Source organism: Amblyomma maculatum, chromosome 8 (assembly GCF_055883805.1).
Source record: "Amblyomma maculatum isolate TAMU_Amacu chromosome 8, ASM5588380v1, whole genome shotgun sequence".
NCBI classification, from domain to species: domain Eukaryota; kingdom Metazoa; phylum Arthropoda; class Arachnida; order Ixodida; family Ixodidae; genus Amblyomma; species Amblyomma maculatum.
The window spans coordinates 104614827-104636577 of NC_139351.1; the positions used below are offsets into that span (position 1 = coordinate 104614827).

General features: G+C 43.2%; 1 long non-coding RNA gene across 1 annotated transcript; it reads right to left on the minus strand.

Moving 5' to 3' along the window:
- Nucleotides 1-12069: 12069 nt before the first annotated feature.
- On the minus strand, nt 12070-21627 carry LOC146182085 (uncharacterized). Its single transcript, XR_014700334.1, has 3 exons — nt 21469-21627; nt 20649-20756; nt 12070-12274 (listed from the first exon to the last, which is right to left on the minus strand). It is a non-coding gene; the product is annotated as an uncharacterized LOC146182085 (long non-coding RNA).
- Nucleotides 21628-21751: the final 124 nt, after the last annotated feature.

The window sequence follows — 21751 nt, forward strand, 5'->3', positions numbered from 1 at the left end:
TCGAAGGCACCACCCACTTTATCACTTATACTTCAGTTCACGCATATACGGAGTAAAGATCGATGTCCACACGGTTCAAACGATATATCTCTTTTTGATTGAGAGATGACGAAAAGTTTAGCTTTCCTTCCTCATGGATGGGGATTACTAGGCCGGCGTTGCTGCGACCCGGTTGGAATAAGCTAGAAGCTTGGTGCAACCGGGTGAAAATAAGCAAACCGTTATTGCAACCCATGGATTGGCTTGGCTTTGTTTATTATTTTCGGATTGGGGTTTTTGCAGGAAAGCCAAAGTATAGTGTTCTAGAACACTATAGCCAAAGGCAGATCACGTGTCGTGTGTTTGTAAACGACGTTTGGAATGTGTGGTCGTGTGAATCGCGATTTTTGCGTCGTGCACATTTCGTGCCTCAGTGCTCATTTTGAAGTTTCTTCATGGATTACGTTAGTAACGACAGAGGCGATAGACGCAGTAGAGGCTTCGTGCATCCACGAAAGTTGAAAGAGTGCTCCTACCTGCGAACCCCGTCGGTCTCTCCGTTCATTCTGCAACAAATCATATTTGCGTGTTGCTTCACGAACAGGGCGTCTTGGATTTATTTTTGAAGCATGAATGGTGCACAGTACTAGAAACCAAGAGCGTATGTAAAAGGCCTGTGTAGGGGGATCGTGATTAGGTTTGTGCTGCCATGGAAGAAGAATATTCTCAACGTGTAGGTGGTCTTGGCTTTCGTTTTGAAGGTTGCGGTGTTTATGTAATCACCGTATGTGATCGCTTGGCTGATTCTGGAAGGGTGTTTATGTGCTCTTTCTTTTGCAATGCCGGGCACTCCAGATAAAACGAGTCTTTTCGAAGCTGCCAGCAGTTCTCCCAAAACTGCCTTAGCGAAGGGACACTTCTATTTCGCGTTATTCACGAGGTGTGCGCGTTCGCGTAGTGTACAAGAGTGTGTAAAAAATATTTAGCATTCACCCGTTCCTACGTTCCCTGAATCGCACAGGGTATAGGCACTAAGATGGAGCCGAAATGGTGCCTTTCGCCCTCAATATATCCCAATATTAACTTCGAAAAAAATATCCAGCAGGTTCGGTACTCGATTTTCTTTTACCGCTTTTCCCAAGTTGCGTCGTCTGTGTGCACGCATTTTTCACGTTGCCCGCATTCTGCTGAAGCTGCCTGAATTGAACAAACCTCTATCCACTAGTTTGATCCAAGGCTTTCTGACCGACCGCTCGCGGTTTGTTACTGCTAATACCCAGTCCTCTTTTTCAGTTTTCTTTCAGCTATGTGTTCCACAAAGCACTGTCCCTTACTCTTAACGATCTCCCTTCAGTAACTTCTACCATCCACATTTTAGTTGACTGTGTACTTCGCTGCTCTGTAACCAACTCGTCCGACGCTTCTGCCTTATATCTATATCTAATTCGCATACAATAGTGATGTACTATGTGGCGTCCGTCCCTGAGAAGCTTTAGACTGTTGATTTCTTCTCACCACTGCCAAAACAACACATCCTACTTACAAAATTAACACTAGTACTACTTTTTCAAAGAATTTGTTTAAGTATCTTGGTGTTGACCTCACTAATGGCTTAACATTGTCTTGCCTTGTAAGCCATGTAACTAATTACTCTAATAGAACTGTTGGATACCTCTATCGTAACCTACCTATGGCTGGCACCTCCTTGTGTAAAATTACTAGATTACAAAACCCTTGTGTGATCACAACTTTAATATACCAATGATATAGTTGATCCACTGTAACTTTACTGAACCTTATGAGCCTGTTCAAAACCATGCCACCAGTTTCATTCCCTCAAATACTCCTTCAGCATCTCTGCCATGAAATCTGTTACAGTCTCCGTTCTTGTCACTGTACTTCATGCCCCTGCCTTTATCACAAGCTTTTCATACAAGACCTCATGGCAGTCGTCTCGGCTAACCTGTGTATAAAACACCTCGCACAGGTCATCGTAAAAGTGGCGTTTCACCGCATGCCCGCACAACTACATTTCATGAGTCATTCTTCGCAAGCACTGTTCACAACTGGAATCATCCCTCATCAGTGATCCTGTAAGCTTCAATACTGCCATCGAAGAACCTGTCTAATCATAGCCATGTATACCACTAGCCTGTCGCCATTTATCACTGTGCACAAGCCCATTCCTTCTGTAAAGTCTTGCATTAGGACCTTTGAGGTATCAATAAACACATAAATAAAAGCATGGTTGATAAAGATTCCTTACAATATGGGAACTGTGATTATGTTCGGCAGGAATATATATATATATGTAACAGGATCATGTTGAACGGTGTTAAGCTTGAGCTTGGCACAATTGTCTTTCCTGTGATATTAAACTTAGAAATTAGGATACTGAGTGATAACACTGACATGGTGGCTTGCCTTTTGAACTTAGAATGAACTTAGAATTTAGAATTTGATTGCAGTATTCCTTTCTTTGCATTCATCCTATATGCAGGGGTGGAAGTGCTGCTTCATTCTTCTCCAGCCTGCTTTCCCTCCTCCAAAATTGCTCCAACTCGACTGCATCAATGTTCTGACATTAAATTTAATCGAGCACGGTTTTGCCGCACAGTGGGCCATTACTGGTATTGGCAGCAAGAACCGCAATCCGAGACAATTAAGTTAAGCGACTATGAGAAGCGCAGCTGGGCAATGGTCTGTTATGAATTCTGTATACAGGGTATGTGGCTGGTGTAGTCAAAACAATGGCAGCACACTGGTAGCAGAGGTGTAATGCATCTCACCCGAGCCTAATACGTATAAAATTTTAATATTACTTTTAGTATGCAGCATAATGTTTGCTTATAAGCAAATTTGAGGAATTCGTTACGGAAAATGTTCTGTGCACTTGATATAGCACCTACTCCTGGCCTTTTGAATCGCCTGTGGTGAGAGAAATGAGATCAGCGAGTGAAGCAGGCGCACCAAACTACTACGAGGTAGCGAAGCACTGGAAGTGGTAGACGAGTATGTGTACTTAGGACAGGTAGTAACCGCAGATCTAGATCATGAAAGGGAAATAACTAGAAGAATAAGATTGGGATGGAGTGGATTTGGTAAGTATTCTCAGATTATGACTAGTATCTTACCGGTATTGCTCAAGAGGAAGGTTTACAGCAGTTGCATCTTACACTTACCTATGGAGCTGAAACATGGAGGCTAACGAAAAGGGTTCTATTTAAGTTGAGGACAATGCAGATGACTATGGAATGAAAAATGGTAGGTGTAACGTTAAAAAATAGGAAGCACATAGAGTGAGTTAGAGAAATAACTTGAGTTAATTACATTCTAGTGGAAATCAAGAAGATGAAGCGGGCATGGGCAGGGCATGTAATGCGTAGAGAGGACAACCGATGTTTGCTTAGGGTATTAAACGATTCCAAGGGAAGCAAATCGCCGCAGGGGACAGCAGAAAGTTAGGTGAGTGGATGAGGTTAAAAAGTTTGCAGGAGTAAAGTGGATGCAGCTAGCACAGGTAGAGGAGTATGGGAGAGGCCTTCACCCTGCAGTTGGTATAGTTGGGCCGATGATGACTACGAGCCATTAGAAACTTGTCCAGCTGCAACGAACTACACGATTTGTTTGTAGCGATTCTGCTGTGAATACAAGCAGGTGCTTCACCATCTAGCCTGTCATGCCTACGACAGACAAAAGCACACTTGGAACTCTTATGGAGGTGATGCCACTTAGGTGCCAGTCACTAAATGTGTTTTCAAAAGTGTTGGAAAGTCATACAGGGCCTATCGCCAGTGTGTTGAAACTAAGATAGCTCAAGCAATAATTTGAGCAGCCACAGAAGGCCATAAAGTAATGAATTTGAAGGGGAAAAAGGCTATACTTAAAGTGCCACCTATCTTCCCTGAAGGCGTTACTGGCCAGTATCCAGAAATTTATCAGCACAGGCGCAGGATCAAAAAGAATATGCGCAATATAGAAAGCAGAAATGTGCTGTTCATTGATGTGAACTTCAAACTAGTGGTAATACTTGAGCGCATCAAAGTTGTAAAGTCCACCTTTGAATCTTACAAAACAGTATAAATCTCTTAGTTAAACGATCTTCAATTATGAAGTGTAGAAGGCAGCATTCCATTTGCTGCTATTTAACCTTTTGACTGGTTTTGCCGTACAGGTGCTGCGGCTGCATGCTGTCCCGCGGCGTTTTTGCAGTACGGGTATTGCGCTAAACGCATAGCGTTTCAAATATGTTCGACACTGGAGGTGATTTTTTTTTTTTCCGGAATATTCGACAGTCAAAGAGTTAAGTGAGGAAGCTAGAATTCTATTATTAAAAGAGAGTCTAGAATCTTGCTCCAAGACATAATGTGATTGCTCCGAAACTCTAGTTTTATTGCTTCAAAGCTGCTCCGAAGTTACTTTATTACTGCTCCCTGAGCTGTTCTAAAATGCTTGAGCCTGCTTCCTCCTGTGTAAATATGATTACTTTCTTCCTCTGTACGGCGCTTCAACCAAGAAAAAGCTCGGTTATAATTTCTTTTCCGTGTTTTTTTGTTTGTGTGACTAAACTATTTAAACTAAAATTCTGCCTTAAGGTCAACCAACTTAATAATCTCCTTAATAATAAGCGAAGCATATAAGCAGAAGGAGCGATCACTTTCACTTTGACATTAGATGTTGCAGAAAGTCAAGTTCATCATGGTTGACAGCAAAGTCTTATTCATTGTAATAAATTTATGGCTGTATCAATACTTGTGCATGTTACTTTTGGAATGAGGTCTTTGAGATTGAGATAGATGTGGTCAGAGGTAGGGAGATGAACACAGCACTGACTGTCAACTGAGGTTTATTGGAAAACGGAGGAATTTATGCACATTTTCATAACATGTGACTCAGCCGAAGTCAAAACGTCTTATACATGTATACCAGTTTTCTCTCCTAACAAAGCATTGACAAAAAAAAAAAAAAAAGTAACAATAAACAAGAAATCACAAAAATCCAAAACGCAAGTGAAGTAGTATACACCATGAGCAAGCACATACCTCACCGCTAAACATTCGATGAAGACAAATGAAAAAGCCAGGTTGGGCTGTATATGGGCTTCTGTTGTCAAAATGTAAAGTATGAATGAGCAGGATTAAGTCGTGTCGTTAGCCTTAAAAGCCACCAGATATAGAACCAAAAACTGCCATACAAGAAAAGATATAACATACTAAGCGTTTTGAGTAAGCCTACGCTACTTACAGGATCTCAAGTTCTTTTTCACTGAGCATTATTGAAGGTGCACTGACGCACAAGCCCTTTTTCTATTTGATGACTCTTGCCTCCAGAATCTCTCTTGTAATTTGCTTGTTGCTTCTACCAATAATCTTTGTTTTGTGAAGCCCAGTGCTTAAAGTCTGGCTCAATCGGAGGGGGTCTGTAGTGATTCGAGCATTGGTGGAAAAGGAAATAAAGAGAGAAAGTGGCTGGTTGCCTGTTTTGCAAATCGTTTTATACAAAGGGGAGAAACCATTACTTTTCTCCATCTCTGGTTTTTATTAATACTCAATGTGAAACTGTTGAAACGGTAGAGAAAAAATCTTCCAATTACACCACTGACAAGAACAAAACAATGGTTACCTGGTTTGTATTCTTACAGTCCTCATGCTTGAATTCAAGCTTGTGGGGATCTCGGACCCCTCTTAAATATTATGGGGGGGGGGGGGGTCTCTAACACACCCCCTGGCTTTAAGCCCTGTAGAAGCCAGGGCATACAACCTGTGCACCTGCTGCAGTGCAAAGCAACGTTTCCTTTGCAGATGTTTCTTTTTTGCAAGTTTTTCATAGGTATAATTGTGTTCTCAGAGCCGTTCATTGAGGCATCTACCCATTTGTCCAATGTAACGTTTCCCACAGCTTAATGGGATCTCATACACCACACCTGTGCTGCAGGGTACAAATAAAGTCTGGTGTTCTATGCTACATGCGCGTCGCTGCACACCACAAGTTTGAGTGATCCTACAAAGCTTCGATAACTTTTCCGAAGCTGTAAAAACTACTTCGATATTTACTTTTTTGCCTATTCATTTCAAATCATGCGATATGCTGTGCAGATAAGGTATTGCAACCAGATTTTGTTGTTGTATTCTGTCCACTGTGTTAGGCATAGCATCCTTGCTGTTTGTTTTCATTTTTTTATAGGTTCCTTTAGCAACTGAGATGACACCATGTTCCGGATAGCCGGCTTCTTTCAACCTGTCAATTTGATGAATGAAGCTGCTTTCCAGGCATTTTCGAGATTATCTCATTCTTCTTTTGACTCCTCTTCCTTTCTTCTGTCACTAAATCTCATGTCAAACGTAAAATGGGAACAAATTTTCTCACCATCCCGGCACATTTCATTTTCCTCACTTTTGTTTCCCGACCTGGTGGGCTTGACTAGTCTTGCATCAGCTGACGGACTGGTTGGCCTTGGTGACCCGTACTCAGGACATTCTCGGTGCCTAATACTCCGTGTCATTAAAGTTTCTTCCTCCTTCTCCCAGTGCATTTCTTTCGTTACCGTTTCCACCTAAAGCATCTTGTCCCAACTATATCTCTCATTTGCATTAACCTAGAACACTGCTTTTCCTTTGCACCATTGCCATTCAGTCCCCCATTTATCTTGACTCTCCTCCTTTTAATTGGTGTACCTGGCTGGAGTCCTCCATGTCGAAGTGACAGATGGCCCTGGTTCTACAAGTTGCAAACCTCTTTGGCACTCATTTTTGTAGCCAAATAAAGTTATTACTACTACTTCTACTAGGTCTTGAAGTACAGTTTAAAGAGTTGAGGAAAGGTCTACAGGCACCAGCATAGCTGAAAGCGAAACTTAAAAAACACAATTAGACCTTAAACGTGGGTCATTTTATTTTGCAGTTCATAACTTATATTTTGGATAGTTCCAAAGAAGCTCTGAATGGTCGCTTTTGATCGTGCTTCTATACCTTAACATTTCTAACTGAAGGTATGAATGCATTCTAGAAAAGAAAGCAAAAGCCTTCAGGGCTAGGCTTTTTTTGTGCTTCTAAGTGTTGCAATTTTTTAGAAAAATTTGGCATTGGCAGAACAGCCAAGTTGAGTATTAAATTTGGGTAAAATGAATTCTGCTTTAACCATACACTCTAAAATTGCCCAGTACTCTTGCTGAATTTTGGGGGTGCTATTAAAATCACTTGTTTTGACATTTCAAAAGCCTTTTTCTGTTTCTTCTTTGGCTGCATATACTGCAGCTAAGTCTCTTGATTTTAAGCGAGTATCTCAATTTTAAGGCACTTTTGATGACTCGGTACTCGTGCCTTTTCCTTTCTTAGAAATTTTTGCCTCAAAATCAAGTTAGTTTTTATTTCATACAAAGAGGAAGCAGCCACAGTTAAGCAATTACTGTAAGTGTCTTGATGGGCTGGCCCATCAGGTGATGAGGAATGCTTTGTATATACTGATTCACTAAATGAGAAGCATTGCCATGTTCAACTCAAATAAAATTAGCTACCTTTTCTTAATCTTCAAAAAGCATTTGATACAGTGACCCCTAAGATTTTAACTACCAAACTGAACTACTTAATTGTCTTCTGCTGTCCATTTATTGCTATTCTTATGAATTTTTGCATCAGATTAAACAACCAAATCAAACCTTGTATCAGTAAAAGGGGGTTGTAAAGGGTGGGGTTTATTCCATCTCCCATACTTTTTTCCTTAATTTAATAGCACAAGACTCAAAATTTAAACTTCCACGAGTTTGTCCTTCTAGAATGAACAAATTATGTCACTAAGTGTTCTGACAATGCAATTTCAGTGAATAAGAATCTGTTGGCACCATGCAGGGGGTCATGTCGACGCCCATGTCAGTATCTATATCAGTGTAAACTTTCCCAAAACATAATTCTGTTGGTGTATTTAACGCAAGAAATTTTTATGCGCGGGCTAAATTGAAACCACTGTGATGATCGAGCGCGTACCTGGCCATAACCTTCTCTATTTTTTCGACCTGGCTCTCCTATGAGCCCGTTTCATATGTGCGGGTATACCTTGCTCTCGAAGCTTGCCGTCCCTCCTGTGTGCTAAGAAGGAGCAAGTGACAACTTCGGAGCAGTACGCTGCCATCTACGCTACCTGCTGGGGTAGTTCCGGCCGTACACAGGCGAAACCGAAACTATACAGCGGGTGAGCGCAAATCGCCACGCTAGTCATGCATGCTGATCTTTACGATTCAATACGCGCCACGCACGGCCGCGGGTGTCACTCCTTTCATAATGTTCGGGAGCGCCCGGGAGGAATGGCTAGCGAAGCGATCGTACAACGTGCACCCGTACATATATATGCCGCGCGCACTAAATTATCCTCGACCGAGAGGTTTCGTTTTCTGCCATACGCGGCCTAAATTCGTGTGCTAAAAGCGGGGACGATAATGGTGTTTCCAAAATTTAAAAGGCTGATATAGATATTATAATTGCGACCTCAGCAAACCTATAGCTGTTAGTAAATGAGGCGCTAGTGCGCATGACTAGTTAAAAAGTATTATCAGTTATATACCAGCGCCTGCTTAATTAATTGTTATCGCACCGCGCATACACGGGCACAATTAAAAGCCTCCAGCCAAACCAACCCGTGAAACTGCATGTTAATTCTGCAATGCCCGCAGTCCCGGCATAGTTTCTTTTTTCACAACTCGCACCCGCAGCAGCGGAGGCTGCAACGAATTGCATGCCGCCCGTAAGCGTGTACGTGGCGTCGATCGGCATTGCAGTGCACCGTTGTGATCATTTAAGAGCCAACAGATCCCGTACGTCTTTGTTGGCCAGCGTGTATAAACGAACTGTCTGGCGACTCGAGCAGGGTAAGCCATGCTAATTCGACCAGGAGGCGACTTCGTGCCAGGAATTGCATGGTTGCGATTTTATAGGAAGTCGAGATTGAATTGTGATGTCCCAGTGGAAGCTAGGTGGAACGGGACTGCATGGCCATGTCACAAAAACGTAGCAGCCGCGGGCAAAACCAAGCACCCAACAACGCAACAGTGTACGTCTTCTCCCTCCCCCGCTGTGCTGGTGCAGTTGACGTACTCGACTTCTGTGTCCAAGGGTGTGGGATTCAATCCTGACTGGGGTGACTGCTTTTCAATGGGAGCGAATACTAACAAGGCGCCCGCGTGTACTGCGCGGTACGGTAAAAACCCAGCCAGATGGTCGAAATTCTCGGAGCCTTCCACTATATACGGCGTATCTCACAGCCTGATCGAGTTGCTTCGGGACCTCATAAACCAAACCATCTTTTGCAGTGCAGTTTAATTCGTCCCCCACGTACCCACCTCGCATACACAGCATATGTAACGCGACTCATTCGAACATTTGACCTCGAGAGCTATTATTCGAACTGAAGTGGAAGCGCGAATTTTCATGTGGCACTTGATCTCAGTGCGTGGTTATGCATATGTTTGTTGTGAACATAAAATATGGAAAAATAAGTAAAATTTTTTACTATATATTTTGCGCGGCCGGATTTAGAAGCAATGGTACATCCAGCAGCCAAATGACCGTGTATATCGAACAATTTGTTTAAATTATTCCATGGTCGTCTCTAACAAATCCAATGCGTAAGATATGCATCAGAGTGCATCGCCGAACTTTCTTCCTCTGATGTGCTCTTTATTCGCTTCGCTGGTTACGCGACTGCCATAGGGCTGCGCTATAAACTGAACTCGATAAAATATTTTAATTATGTGCTCAATTAGTAGAGCTGGGCTTACCTGCTTAGTACAATAATCAGCGAAAATTGATGTCCATTAGCAACCAAACTGGAAAGAGGGTTGAATCCGTGCCGCGGAGGGCGTGGCGTCGCTGGGAGAATCGACGGCGACGATGCGCCGGCCGACAGCTGACAGTCGATGACCAGACGCATAGCATGCTTGGCTTGTAAAGGTGACCACTGCACAAGTGCTGCCGATACTTTACGTCGCAGTCGACAAGAAAGAAGTGAAAGCGATTAAGTTGACTTACGTTGCACTCTCTCCAGGCGTTTTAATTGAGCAGTAGCCCGTCCATGTTTGGTGTCAGTGCTGCGTTTTCATTTTTAGTATCAACCAAGCAGCTCGATCAGACCACTATTATTTGTGCTTGAGGAAGTATATATGACAAACACTAAGTGACGACTAGATATATCAAATTTTCTTTATTAAAAATAGTAGTTGGCAGGGCCCTTACCTGCAGGTATACGTAAAGCCTGATAGCATCTGGTTTAAGCACCCTTCCATATATATTTCATGGAAATCAGGTTAAGCCTAGCTGAGTCCACTTAGAAAGGTACCCTCTCGCAAAACATGGCTTGCCAGTGCGAAAGCACGAAGGTGCTGTATAGAAACTAGCAGATGTCGTCCTTACATGACGGAAACTGGCAGCTTGAAATATGAAATCTATGTGTGCCAGGAGGAATTCTATGTAATATTAAGCATTGCAATACTTTGCTTGAAAGCATATGCTTTTTTTTTGCTCATTAGTTTCATTCACAGTGCACATGGGGTGTCCACTCAGAGACATCTACTCTATTTTCCTTTTCCAAAAGCTTGCTTTGTCCCTGACACAGTACTGCCAAATTTTTCACTTTTTTAGGCTAAGAAATTTCTCACTGCAAAATTGGAAAGTGTACCAAGCAATTAAGTAAGGCAACAATGCTATGCTTCAGAATACTCAGGCTACTAGAGGCATTAAGCTGAAGGTTTCATCATTAAAATCTTGTCAAACATGAGGATAGTCCGAAACTGAATTGATAAACTACTGAAGTTAATATGGTTCCAAAAATGGCTGGGATCACAGGTGCATGCTGAACTTTTGCTGCTATACGTACCTTAATACTATTTCTCAATCTTTTGGAACGCTGTCATCTTGGCAATGCTATTTTTTTAACTGCTGATTTTACTTACAATTACTGTGCCTAAAGGTTAAAGGTGTGGGAAAGGTTATACCAGAAACTGAAATACACCTAAATTGAGCAAATGCAACAAATATTTCGGGGGCACTTCTGCACCGCTGTTAAGGAAAACATGCCACAGCATTTACGACTCCTGTATCCTCATCCCTGTACATTTAGTTGGCTACTTGTTGACTCACCAATCTTAGTTTGCGCTTTTATCACACATGCCAATTTGTAAGTTTACTAATTATCACATGATGTGAATGAACTCGCAACTCACACATCTGACTTGGGATTCTGAAAGGCAATGAATGAGTTTTTCTCATGTCAAAGGAGCTGCTTGGGTAGGCAGCTGGACCATACCATGGTCCCCACATCACCCAGACCAATCCATCCGGTCATACCATCTGCCAGTCATCCTTGTCGCTCAAATTCCCTTTTTTGGTAAATATGGCCCTTTTAATGCAATCACATTAAATTAGGCGAGGGCTTCAACTATTGTTACATGGCAAGAATCACTGCACACGCTTTTTTTTATGCCCTTTTAGTATGCTGCCTCACCATCCCAGTAGCATAGAGGCACAGCAATAGCGTATTGAGAGGGTATCCAAGGTTAGAATCTCATTGCTACAAGCATGTCACCTCGCTATTGAACACAATTCACTTTGAAGGGCCAAGATTACAATATTTTAGTAAAGTGATTAGCACTGCCAAATGTTTGAGCATTACATGAGGTGACAGTATGGGCGTATCCCACAGACAAGGGCATTGCAATTAAGTTGCTGCTCATCTGCAAAATACTGAATTAAACCAATCTTATGAAATTCAACAAACGCCGCCCACTTTGCCATTTTATCATCAGTCCCTGCCTGCAGTTCGAAACATCTTCATTGGGCTTACCTCTAAAAATTGTCTACGAAACATATCTGTGAACTTTTCTTACTTCACTGGTTTTGCGGATTATTTCCAGTCTCAAAAGGAATAACAAATACATGTGGTTCTATGACACATACAGTAAATACTTACCTTTCTAGGTGGGTTACAAAAGGGAAGTAATGCAGAAGGTAGGCAGTCTAAACATAAATGAGTGTGTCAATATGGTGTTTTGGCACTGGAGTGTTTATTACTCCAATCATGTGCGTTAATAATGAATGAAAAGGCACATAAGTAGGAATACTTTATTTTGACACAGAAGCTATGGCCAACGTGTGTGTGTTGCCATTACGCTCGTAAGTGAAGTGCAGACTTGTGAGTACACTGTTGAGCCAGTAGCACAGGGAGCAGTCAACTTGGGCCAGGGAATGCCATGCTTTGAAAGGTGGGCAACTGTTGTGATCTCTCGATTAGTATCAGTCCCGTGCAGGATCGGCTGTCATAGGGAGAAAAAACAAAAGAATGCAAGCTCAGAACAATAACAAAACACCCAGAGAAACTCAGAGATGTACCAAATTTAAATAAAAAGATAGCAGGACTGCAGCTAATGCAGCAGCTCATATATTCTAACAGTGGATTTGCATATGGTCACTCATCATCATCATCAGCCTGATTATACCCACTGCAGGGCGAAGGCCTCTCCCATATTTCTCCACTTAACCCGGTTCTGTGCTAGCTGCATCCACTTGACCCCTGCGAACTTCTTAATCTCATCCGCCCACCTAACTTTCTGCCGCCCCCTGCTACGCTTTCCTTCCCTTGGAATCCAGTTTGTTACCCTCAGCGACCATCGGTTATCCTCTCTTCGCACTACATGTCCTGCCCATGTCCATTTCTTCTTCTTAATTTCCACTAGAATGTCGGTAACTTGAGTTATTTCTCTGACCCACTCTGCACGCTTTTTATCTCTTAATGTTACCCCTACCATTTTTCGTTCCATAGCCCTCTGGGTTGTCCTCAACTTAAGTAGAACTCTCTTAGTTAGCCTCCACGTTTCAGCCCCATAGGTGAGTACAGGCAAGATGCAACTGTTGTATACTTTTCTCTTGAGCGATACCGGTAAGCTGCTAGTCATAATCTGCGAGTGCTTGCCAAATGCGCTCCATCCCAATCTTATTCTTCTTGTTATTTCCTTTTCATGGTACGGATCTGCGATTACTACCTGTCCTAAGTAGACATATTCGCCTACTACTTCCAGCATATGGTCACTACACCCTCAAAAAGGAAAGAAGCACAAATGCTGAATTCATGACTCGTCAAAGGAACCAGACAAGAAGAAAAGTGTGCACCCTGTAGCATAGCCCAAGAATGAGAAAAGCCAAAACAGCGAAAAGGTTACCCTAAGTAAGGCCAGTACTAGTGCTCTCTGCATGCGTGTGACAATGTATCACTGCAGTGCACATGCACAGCAGAAATGGACACCATGGGTGGTAAAGAACTTTATCAACACTGGCCGCAGACATCAGAACAGACAGCTGATTGTACTTTGGTAGGTTGTGAAGCATATAAATAAACGTTGAGACATCTTGAAAACCATGTGTGCACATTTTCATTTGCTGCTGCATCCAAGAAGTTTCGCTTGCACTGTTCATTAGACGACATGCGTTGCTCTCGGATTGTAGCGTTTGTCGACTACACAGCATGATTCCAGAATTGCGACTAACTCAGCTGTGAACATTTCATTTTTCTAAACTTGCGAAATTCTTCCTATGGGCTGTGAAAAAGAATGAGGAACTGTTCCACCGAAATGTAGTCGCTCGCCCTCTATAATGCACATGATGGCAGCTATAAGTCATTTTGTGCCAAACAGTAATTTCCATACAAGTAACAAGAAGTTCTCAAACTATGTGACAGGACCATAGCTATTTACTTTGAGGGTGGCCACAGCAAACGGGCAACAACCACAAGATGGCCAAATCCCTCACCGAACTACAGCACCACAACAGTTGCTACAATGCTAGCATCATAAAACCTCTGGCTGTCTGATATATGGTCCTCATCACAAATACACCAGTTCATGTTGTTAAGGAGGCTGTCCATGAGCATCATACTTCTCAAAGCAGCTAAAAAATATTGCAAACAGAGACCAACACTTGATTTTAAGTGCAGTAGCAGCACTACTAACATTCAGTGTGTTAATGGAGTATAGACACCCTGAAACAGATGACAAAAATTCAATTATAAATTATTTAGCAGTTGAAGATAAAAGCCAGGTGATGATCTGTACAGAGTAATGTTTTGCATGTCGTTAACAAGCAAAATGCGACCAAAATTAGGTGCATATGCTCCTGTAAGATGAAGTGCTGCACTGGCCTAGCCCAAGCAGTGCGAGTACCTCGAGTCAAAACGCTTTCAAGTGCCATCATCCATGAGATGGTTGCCCAATAGCAATCGGAATTTTCATAATGCAGCGTTCCTTATCTTCGGCTAGCATTTTTCACTCTTCCCAATGGATGCAACCCTCCCCCAAAACTCCAAATTGAAGACATCAATTCAGTCATGCAGAATTGTCAATAATGACTTGAACCACAAACCAACTTGGAGAGGTGGAAGCAGGCTCGAGCACTTTGAAGCTATAAAACGGGAGTTTTGAAGCACGTTTCTAAAGTCAAAAGATTTTATTAGCTGAATTTTTTATACCTGACATACCAAAATAACCTTTTTGATTCCTTTTTATTCAAAGATCAATGCATTGCTGAAAATGCAAGACTAACAGCCAAAACATGTATAGATGTTTAAAATAACACAAATGACCTTAGCAACAATTTGGAACAAACTAGTAGAAAATGCAATGCTTGTTAGCTTGAGAAATGTGGACTATACCACTAAGATGTGCTCAAGCACCACTAGACTAGTTCGGAGTTCACATCAATAAGCAGCACATTTCCACTCTCTATCTTGAGCATATAATTTTTTTTATCCATGCCTGTTCTGATAAAATTTCCAAGTCACTGATCAGTAATAACTTCAGTGAGGATAGACTGCACTCAAGGATAGCCCTTTCCTCCTCCAGATGCCCTACTCCATGGCTTTCTGTCAGTGGCTTCTCATGTTTTCGCTTGAGTGGCACCGGAGCTTCCTTAATTTTAACATGTTAATGATGGGCCCTCCATGCCTGCCCAACACTTGTGACATTTCTAATTATTGACACCTTCATGGTGTCACACCCATAATACTGTATGTTTTTGTCTGACGTATGTTTGACAAGCTTATTATTAACAAAGAGGTTCAATGAAATAGATCTATGACTGCCAGAAACGAGGCTCATGCCGGTCTGGCTTATGGGATTTAATGTCCCAAAGCAACACAGGCTATGAGAGGCTCATGTTCTTCTATTTAGCAGAAAAGGAAAAAATTGAGGAAAGCATATAATTAACTAATAAAAATAAAATCTGCATTGGTGATGAATGGCAATTAGAAGTGTATCTACTCTCAAATGAGAAATAACTCATTACAAACTAGGAAAACAAAACAAAAACAAGAAACATGCCACTGTTGAGGTCCGAGACCTCCACATTATGCATCCCATGCTTTACAAACTAGCTACAATAATGGCTGTGCAATCTTTTACTTTCAAGCTATTTATGTTGCATGTATCCCAACATAGACAGAGTTCATCAGTGCTAAACTAAACCACAGCAGCAGACGTGGGAATGCCCTGTAAATACAGCAATAAGGTTAACGACTAGGCGAGTTGGTAATCATTCATTTTAAACCAGCCAAAAGACGAGACACAGAAGCCAGCCTCATCTCGTTTGCTTCTATTCTCTGTCTCGTCTTTTGGCTGGTTTAAAATGAAATACAGCAAGTGCCAAGTAGAACATGATGTGAAGCGTGGTGTCTGAAGGGTTGTGTATGAACGAGCCACGCCGGCGTGGCACGCCACTGCTCGTAGTGTACCCAACCTCCGACAGGCAGTGAGACCCACGGATTCGGGCAGTACGGCCAGTGTGACTCTTTTGTCTTCCCATGATGACTCTAGACTGTTAGAAATTAGCGGAAAACGAATATATTAGTTTAGGCCGTTTACAGTCTCCAAACACACCACGAAATATGTCAGCTGTATTGCATTTCGCTTCTGCTTAAAGGGGGACATGGCTCCTAAAATTATTTTCCAATTTTTGACCAAATTTGATAAAACCTGGCATTCTGATTCAGTTTCTTGCACTGATTTCAAACATGCAACCATTTTTCCAACTGGCCAATTAGTTCAAGAGATAATGAAATTAATTGTTCATAATTTGCAGAAACAATGAAAAAATAACAGCACTACAAAAAAATTCACATGGACACTTTGCTAGGTACTAGAAAGCATGATGAATACAATGTTAGGAGCATTTCTTTTTTTTTTTTAACAAATATTAGCGATGTTATAGCAGTTCAAAGTTTTCAATTTTGCTCTAAATCAGACAGGAAGGCACTCACATTTGGAGCAGTGAATTTTAAACTGCTATAACATCGCTAATATTTGTTATACAAAAGTGCACGTAACATTGTATTTGTTATGCTTTCTAGTACCTAGCAAAGTGTTCACGTGAATTTTTTGTAGTGCGGTTATTTTTTCATTGTTCCCGCAAATTATGAACAATTTCATTTTATCTTTTGAACTAATTGGCCAATTGGAAACATAATTATATATTTGAAATCAGTGCAAGAAACTAAATCAGAATACCAGGTTTTATCCAATTTGTTGAAAAACGTAGGAAAAATAGTTTTAAGAGCCATATCCCCTGTTAAGGATGGCGACAACGAGACAAACGCGAGAGCTGCCGCTTTCAACTATTGTGACAAGAATTCCCCACCGGAAAGGAACGCGGGGTGTTTGGCCAGACGGCGACAGCAGCCCAAGTCGGGCCATCGGGAAACAAAAAGGTTCAAGTGCATCCCGGCGTCTCCCCACCTGGGTCAGTACCCTCAAGCCGGCCACGCGGTCATCCCCTTCGTCTGGCTGACAGCGCGCAAAGGCCCTTGCGACGCAGACGGTGTGGCCCAGACCAAGTCCTCGCTAGCCATCTACCCTACGCTTCTCCAATTCGTCTTGCCGACAGCGCGCAGTGGCGCGTTCGACATGGTTCGACGCGGGAGTGCCCCCGACATCGACGCAGGTGTGTGCCAGACTGTGAGACGCCGGCAGTCAGTGAGCTCCTCGTGTGCTGCCCTTTACACTGCCACAGCGGCTTCCTCCTTCCCCACCAAGTCTAAACTTTCGAGGGGGGCCCCGAAAAAAAAAAAAAAGAAGAAAAAAAAAAAGAGAGAGAGAGAGAGAGAAAGTAATCGGATTTCTTGTGAGGAGGCTTTAATATTTAGACACCGCGTGCAGCAAAATATAACATTAAAATCTCGAGGAAACGCAAGGTAGCCAATTGCATGTGTATGTAGTCTTCACGCCATGCCAAAACGGCCGTTAGTCAAGCGTAGGTATCACCTCCATCAAAGAAAGAGAAAACCAATATTCTTCCCAATTTAGTGTATCTGTGAACTGGAGGCGACGGTGGTAGAAGAAAGACAAGAAGCTCAGGCGGCGTGCCCGCCCTGTGGTGTGCGAGAGGCGCTGTTATATCATAGCTATATTTATCGCACCGCCGCCAGGGCCGGCATGTGTTCTGGCTGCAATGCTCTTCGCTGATTCTGCATGTAGAAGGGCCCCCCCCGCCTCCAATTTCCCCTTTCGAGAAAGATGGCGCCGTTGCGGCAGCAAGACTGTATTTGTGGCTGAGGCGTCCCGAGTGTTGAACAGCAACCTTGGAAAAGGCCAAACCTCATAAAGCGTTCAGACGTTGGCCCTTCCCAGTAGTTTGTATGAGGTTTCCAGTTCCTAGTCTCCAGCGGTATACAAAACTGATCATATGCGGAAGCACCTTATCGCAGACCAGACTGTCTGTGCTCGCTGATAGCTGAAACAGCCTCATCCAGCGCTATTCTAATTTATTAGGCGAATGCCACGCTGCACCACACTAGAGTAACCCGCACATGGCATTTTAAGCTTTAAAACATGCAAGAGCGGTGTCTGACTGCTGCTCTTCAGTCACAGAGGGGAGTAATTTCATATATTCGTTTGAATCGTTCAATGTGGCCCGCGCACATCTAATTGCTTACAACATTAATTGACTCATTTAAACATTGCTCATTCAAGATTTATCTTATTTCAACGTCAAGGAGATTTCTAAACTCTATCAAGCCTTTGCGGCTATTTCTGTTATGAGACGTTCCAATCAACAGCTAAAAATGAAAACCATACCTACGTTTGGTTTTGAATTTTCTCACAACGAAAAAAAAAAAAAGTGTACATGACATGAAAAAAACAAGAGAGCTATGTCTGGAGTAATGGTCCCCAACCGGCTCAAGGTATGAGGATGCTGTAGCACAGGCGTTCGGATCACTTCGGCCACATGGGGTTCTTCAATGAAACTGTCATCTATAAGCATATGCCTGCCATGCTTTCAGCTCCGACCGAAATGCTGTCTCCCAATTAGGATCAGACTAGGGTATCCCAGCTCAGTACTCGAGAGCTTTAATGACTAAGCCACCGCAGTGCCGTAATAAGTAAATAAATAAGCTATGAAGACTAAACCTTTTTCTCGGAGCGTACCAGTTATTTCATCCGTTTTGTTGCTGCGCCGCCGCGGATTTTTACTCTGACAAAGTGACTATAAATCGGACATCAGCTCTCTGTGTACAAGCCCGAATCCGGCTCGGGCCCGCACGTTTAAGTCCACCCCGGGTCCAGTAAAAATGTTCACGAGTCGGCCCAGACGACCCGTGGGCTGAGCCGCACCCGGCTTTTGGGCCGGCCCATGCCCACGCAGTGTCGTGTGAAGCACGTGCTACCTTCACCCGACACTTCTACACAAGGTTTGACGATCTTCTATTTTTTCGGTTCCTGGGGCTGCCTTTCAGTGGGTCGCTTTCTACTTTTCGAAGTCTGAAAGGTAGGCAAGGCCGGCAGAAAATATCGTGGGGACCGCTTCCTTTGCTAGCAACGAGCAACGCTTTGTAGCACATGCCCATTTAACTCTGTCATCCATGTTTTGGACACAAACCTGGGCTTCAAATGCCCCTCACAAAGAGTGACTGTATAGCTCGGTCCTATCTTGGTATGCCGGCCGCCATAGCTGAAGCTGTTCGACATCTTTTCGCACCGAAAAAAGCTGACATTTTTCATTGCAGAATACGTAGCCTGTATCGCAGTGGAGAACAATGCACGTTTTTTCCACATTACATTACAACTTAGAATATACCATGATCGAAGAAAGGCGTGGAGCGGGGGCGTCAGCGAAAGTTGAGAACTGACTGCAATTCCTTGCGGCAACCAGCGAACCCGCGGCCACCAACAGTCAACGCAGTCTCTCGGCAGCCTACAGAAATCAGCGCATCGGTATCGCCACTTACTGCTTGGTGTGGAGCAGCCCGCTCACGCACTTCTATTCTAACACCATGATGCGGAGGTTGTGTTTCCGGGCCGACCAGTGGCATATGGTAGTTTTTTGCTTGACAATTACCTCAGACAAACTCATTATGAAATCCATTGATAGCCAAGCCATTATGGGCATAGAGCAGCGGTCTCAAACTCATATTGCTACGTGGGCCGCATTGACAAAGCCTTTTCTGTCATGACCCAGGAGCCAGAAAACAAAACAACAGGAAACAAAGTACAATAAATAATGATAAAATGAACAAAAATAAGCAAAACTTTTTTTTTCCAGACCAAGCCCTTCCATTATTGCAAAAGAAAAGCAACGTGTGCTCCTTTCCGCTTGAATGCCGGACAAAAGCAGTTTCAGGATCACTCGGAGAGAGGTACTGAAATGACATACCTGTTAATAAATACCACACTTATAATCCTCAGCAAGAAAAAAAAAAAACGCACACTTGGAAATAAAAGAAAAGGCAGGATGTCCGGCTCCTTGCTTTTGAAGGCATAGTGATGTCAAATGAAAGTTCATGCTGATTAAGTGGTCAACGCCTTATCAAAAATGAATGTGTACTAACTGGGTACTAAGTCTGAGCTTATTTTAGTTCGAAATTAGGGCTGGTGGTAATGCTTTCAAAACGTCGGCTAAAAATTGAGCTGGGCAGACTGCATCACGCAGCTTCGCTGGCCGTGCTCTAAGACCCCTGGCATAAAAGGATCATCTCTGATGAGTGGAAAGAGACTGCCCAGCGCTGCTGCGCCAGAAGATGCAGGAGATGACAAAGCACGTGAGTGCGAGGGCATGCTCACAATTCTTGCTGCTACAGTGAGCCTCATTTGCTAGGCTGCTTTGATTAATGTGAAGCAACCCTGCCACAATTGGCTGGTAGGCATATCAGTGCCCGGAGAAGCTGTCACTGTTTTTAGCTGCTCAACGGCCCTGATAGTAACCAAATAAATAAATAAATAAAGTTCTTGCAGCAACTTTGTCACACGCACAAAAAAGCGACACAACCAATCTGTGTAGGAATACCATTCGTTAAAGAAGGCAGCTTTGCTAGTTTCTCACAGCGAATTGAGAAGACAATATAGCGTGGTTTGATCTTCCATCTCGTGCAAACATTTGTTTGTTTTTGGAGCTAGTCTGGTTTTCTTAGTCTGAATCAACTGGTACATTGCACACTGTTTGCGATGCATTAATTGCAGCCGAGAAAGAAAGGCTGCGAACTACAAGCTGGACACCGCAACTGCAGCAAGCTGCAGGGATGCTTGCTTATTTGAATCCTTCATGCACTCTATGCAAACTGGTGACCTGTGCCATGTTCCCCATGTAAAAATTAAAACAAATGACCAGTCCCGGTGGCACAGCAATTGTTTTGAAATTAAGTACAGGGCTCACCTTGTGGCGTTGGAGCATATGCTGCCTCCGCCTTTCATAGTCCCATTTGTTCAGCCTCAGCAACCAGCAAGCCCATGCTAGACTCCAAAACACATATCAGGAAGGTCCCTGCGTACAAATATTAGACGTCAGCTAAGCGATGTTTACACACACAAAAGAAATTAAGACAAGTACAAGGCGAAATCGCTTACCTCACCGTAATTAGAAACTGGCCCTGCATACACTTGACAGTGCGCAGTCATAAAATGAGGTATGAAATCATTATTCTACACCGCGTCATTACAATGCGGGTCACACAAAGGGTCACGTCGCACAAATGGTTAGTACGTCGTGGTGCACCGAAACAAAAGCTTCCCACACAGGCCTGTGTGATCCTCGCCTTTCCTGCTTCTACGCGTTGTTTTGTCATGTCCTAGTATCTCCTTAAGTCCCTCCATCAGCTCAAAGACGTTACAATCAATAAATATTCATCCAGACCGCTGAGGAAAGCTCACCCAAGTTTCCCGCCCTTTTTAGGCGCACGCAAGACTGGTAGTCAGGCGTGTTTTACATGACTGAGACTTTCGTGCGGTTGGCCTAATAAACGGTATTTAACCGTATGTTCCTTGGTGTAGAACTACGTTGAGCTTTCGATTGAAACTTTCTATAATACACCTTTGGGCCGTTCGGGCCCACTGCCGGCCAAGCAGGCTCAATGGTCGTCAACAGAACATTTGGGCGCAGGGAAGTTGAAAACTAAATGTAGAGTTCCAGACAGCGGGCAATGACTCAATACATGCATACTGAAATATCTAAAAAATAGAAAAAATTGCTTACGTACCGTACAACACGAGAGCGCACGGCTGGCACGGCGACGCAGCTCCCACGGCTCCGACGACCAGCCATTCTGCTACTAAAAACAACCACCTACCCACAAAACAATAGCCGGACGTGACGTTTTTCTTAAACCGGATAAGACGTCATGGGTTGCAGCAAGCATTTTGCTCCTGCAACCCGGTTGCAGGAAGCATTTCGCTACTGCAACCGGGTCGCAGCAGACGGCGCCGGATTACTACGTTACTACTGCATCTCCTCTCTCTCTCTCTTTCTTTTTCTCCCTTTCT